We start from the raw sequence: 5,000 nt of genomic DNA on the forward strand, positions 1-5,000 counted from the left end.
AATAATAATAATAATAATAATAATAATAATAACAATAATAATGATAATGATAATGATAATATAATAATAATAATAGTAATAATGATAATAATAATAATAATAATAATGATAATAATAATAATAATGATAATAATAATAATAATAATAATAATAATAATAATTAAAGTAAAAATATTAATAATGAAAATAATGTTCCCCTGACATTTACGGATCTGAAAAGTAACTCTACGGACTCTCCAAGATAGCTTTGCTTATCTGTTTATATTTTTTTAATAAGAATGAACCTGTGTTTTTATACCCTCTGACTTACCTTTCCCATTGGTCCGTGATCTACATATACATCTACACTATTTCTACTGCACGTAACACTACTTATACACTACTTACCTTATGTTTTATACTTACCTTGCCTTATTCTTGTCTTTTTGCCTTCGACTAATTCACCTTGGTTTTGTTTCTCACTCGTTTCTCTCTTCGTATTTGCCCTTTCCCTCTTTCTTTCACTTTTATTTATTTTATGTACCCATTTATTGTATAGTTTATTATTCTTTTTATTTTGTGTATATTTAAACTTGTTTTAACCGCACCATACACTATTTCATAAATAAAATGAAAAACATTATGGGTAAAAACCTCACCAATTGCGGGAAGCCCCAGTATAAAAGGTCAAGCCATGTCGGTCAGGAGGGAGAGGCTTTTATTTTGTGTGGTGACAGATCGTTGGATTATTAGCTGGCTAACTGGTGCTTCTCGTGCTGTGGCGGGTTGCCTCTGTTGTTTCAAGGAAGTGTATGGTGTGTTGTCTTGTGTATTGGTTATGTTCGATTTGCGCGTAATAAATGTATAATATGGATGCTCTTTTTATGTTGCCTTTTTAGTCAGCCAGTGATGTCATTATTTTATTCTTTTTATTGTGACTACGGGATCACTTTCAAATCAGCCGAGAGTCATCCTCAAAATACGCCAAACCCACATGGACATTACCTGTAGTTGGGTAACACGCTACCAAACTAACATCTCTAACTCTACGGAGTTTGATTTATCCACTGCAATAATAACAATAATAATAATAATAATAATTATTATTATTATTATTATTATTATTATTACTATTATTATTATTATTATTACTATTATTATTACTATTATTATTATTGTTATCATTATTATTATTATTATTACTATTATTATTATTATTATTATTATTATTATTATTATTATTATTATTATTATTATTATTATTATTATTATTATTATTATTATATAGGTATAACAATTTATGAAAAATAACAATAATTATAGTGATAAAAATAATAAAAATACTAATAACATTAATGATATTAATAATGATAATAATAATAATAATAATAATAATAATAATAATAATAATAATAATAATAATAATAATAATAATAATAATAATAATAATAATAATAATAATAATAATAATAATAATTAAAGTAATAATATTAATAATGATAATAATGTTCCCCTGACATTTACGGATCTGAAAAGTAACTCTACGGACTCTCCAAGACAGCTTTGCTTTGCTGTTTTCCTTTTTTTAATAAGAATGAACCTGTGTTTTTATACCCTCTGACTTACCTTTCCCATTGGTCCGTGATCTATATATACATCTACACTATTTCTACTGCACGTAAAACTACTTATACACTACTTACCTTATGTTTTATACTTACCTTGCCTTATTCTTGTCTTTTTGCCTTCGACTAATTCACCTTGGTTTTGTTTCTCACTCGTTTCTCTCTTCGTATTTTCCCGTTTCCCCCTTTCTTTCACTTTTATTTATTTTATGTACCCATTTATTGTATAGTTTTATTATTCTTTTTATTTTGTGTATATTTAAACTTGTTTTAACCGCACCATACACTATTTCATAAATAAAATGAAAAGCATTATGGGTAAAAACCTCACCAATTGCGGGAAGCCCCAGTATAAAAGGTCAAGCCATGTCGGTCAGGAGGGAGAGGCTTTTATTTTGTGTGGTGACAGATCGTTGGATTATTAGCTGGCTAACTGGTGCTTCTCGTGCTATGGCGGGTTGCCTCTGTTGTTTCAAGGAAGTGTATGGTGTGTTGTCTTGTGTATTGGTTATGTTCGATTTGCGCGTAATAAATGTATAATATGGATGCTCTTTTTATGTTGCCTTTTTAGTCAGCCAGTGATGTCATTATTTTATTCTTTTTATTGTGACTATGGGATCACTTTCAAATCAGCCGAGAGTCATCCTCAAAATACGCCAAACCCACATGGACATTACCTGTAGTTGGGTAACACGCTACCAAACCAACATCTCTAACTCTACGGAGTTTGATTTATCCACTGCAATAAAAGCAATAATAATAATAATAATAATAATAATTATTATTATTATTATTATTATTATTATTATTATTATTATTATAATAACTATTCTTATTATTCTTATTTTTATTATTATTATTATTATTATTATTTTTTTTTTTTTTTTTTTTTTTTTTTTTTTTTTTATTGATAATGAAGTTAATGATAATAAAAGTCATGAAAATGAAAAAAAATTTAACCACCAACGACAACAGCACACAACAACAATAATAATATCATCAATCATAATAATAATAAAAATAATAATGATGATAATGATATTAACAATATAATAATAATAATAATAATAATAACAATAATAATAATAATAATAATAATAATAATAATAATAATAATAACGATAATGATGATAATAATAATAAAATAATAATAATTATAATGATAATAATGATAATGATTATTATTATTATTGTTATTATTATCATTATCATTATCATCATTATTATTATTATTATTATTATTATTATTATTATTGTTGTTGTTGTTATCATTATTATTATTATTATTATCATTATTATTATTATTATTATTATTAATTATTATTATTATTATTTTTATTATCATTATTATTATTATTATTATTATTATTATAGGTATAACAATTTATGAAAAATAACAATAATTATAGTGATAAAAATAATAAAAATACTAATAACATTAATGATATTAATAATGATAATTATGATAATAATAATAATAATAGTAATGATAATAATAATAATAATAATGTTAATGATAATTATAATAATAATAATAGTAGAAATGAGATCAACAATAATAATGATAACAATAACACTAATTGTATTAATAATAATAGTAAGAATATGCATAATAATAATAATAATAATAATATAATAACATTGACAATAATTACGATGATAATAGAAGTAAAGTTATTAATATCAGTATTGATAATAATTACAGTAATGATAGCTATGATTAAAAAGAATAACAATAATAATAATTATAATAATAATAATATTATTATTATCGCAAGTAGTAGTAGTAATAATTATCATAATTATTTAATAATATATTAATTATATATATTAATCATCCTAATTATGCTAATAATGATAATGGTGATGATAATGATGATGATAGTAATAATAATAATAACAATAATAATAATAATAATAATAATAATAATAATAATAATGGTAAAAATGATAGTAATAATGATAGTATTGATAATAACACCAACGACAACATAATAGTAATGATAATAAAGATGATAATAACAATAATATTTATTATGATAATAGAAATAACAATGATGATAATAATAATGATAATAATGATAAAGCTATCATAATAATAATGACAATTATGTTAATAATAATAATGATAATAATAATAATAATAATAATAATAATAATAATAATAATAATAATAATAATAATAATAATAATAGTAATGATAACAATGATAATAGTAATAATATAATAAAGATGATGATGATGATGATGATGATGATGATGATGATGATGATGATGATGATGATGATGATGATGATGATGATGATGATGATGATGAAGAAGAAGATGATGATAATGATAATATAATAATAATATTAATAATGATAATGATAACAAAAACAACAAAACGATGATAATGAAAAGAGCCATAATAATAACACCAATAATGGAACTAGAACATTATCATTATTATTTTAATGTTATTTTAATTGTTATCACTATTATTATTACTATTGCTATCATTGCTATCTTTATTATTATTATCTTTATCATGATCATTATCATCTTTATCAGCATCACCATCAATATAATTATCATCACCGTCATCATCATTAACATATTCATGATCATCTCTAATGATTATTGATATCATATGGTTTCCTCGATCATAATTGCTGTTATCACTGCTATGTGCGTAACAGAAACGGCAAAATAGTCATATTATTCCGTTACCCATTTTATCATTATCGTTATGCATATTATCTGGATTTCCATTACGATCACCTTCAGCGTTACCGCGAACAATAATAACAAAATTGAATGCAGGTCATAATTAAAAAAGGAAATAGTCTTTAATTCCATCTCGCGTTATTACTGTATGCATTTCCCTGTGAGAGGAAAACCAGTATTTTATAAGGTATATGTAATAAATATTGGTTCAGATTTCAACGCATGATTATAACCTGGGAAACTTTATCATTGCTTTGTGATTCCGTTGAATACAAAGTTGGTGTGTTTCTGTTTATTTATTTTTTTCTTAGGTCGTTTTTATTATACGGATAAAATCTATATTGCTTTGATTTATTGAATATTTCTGTTCAGCAATTTTAATTTCCTGTAATAGGTAGTCAGTGAAATTAAATTCAAGGATGAAAGTTCAATTCTGTCGTTAATCTTGACATCAAAACGGATATTTTTTTATGCTCGTAATCATTATAATTTCGCTGTTCATTTTTGTTATTACTATTATTATCATAAACTTAACCTTTAATGCTTATATGATTATGATTCAAATTTATTTTCTTCCGGCGCGTTACCTCTCCAGGAATTTGTAGTCATAATAATAATAAAAAAAACTCTTATAATGAATATAATGATAAAAAGAAATTAATACCGATAACACCAACAGCATAGGCT

The 5,000-nt window shown here is 23.2% G+C and overlaps 1 protein-coding gene across 1 annotated transcript in view; it reads right to left on the reverse strand.

The window, feature by feature from the left end:
- Positions 1–5,000, reverse strand: part of LOC119572531 — a 137,710-nt gene that overhangs the window by 28,487 nt on the left and 104,223 nt on the right. The window lies entirely within an intron of this gene.

This window comes from Penaeus monodon, chromosome 1 (genome assembly GCF_015228065.2).
Source record: "Penaeus monodon isolate SGIC_2016 chromosome 1, NSTDA_Pmon_1, whole genome shotgun sequence".
Taxonomy (NCBI): domain Eukaryota; kingdom Metazoa; phylum Arthropoda; class Malacostraca; order Decapoda; family Penaeidae; genus Penaeus; species Penaeus monodon.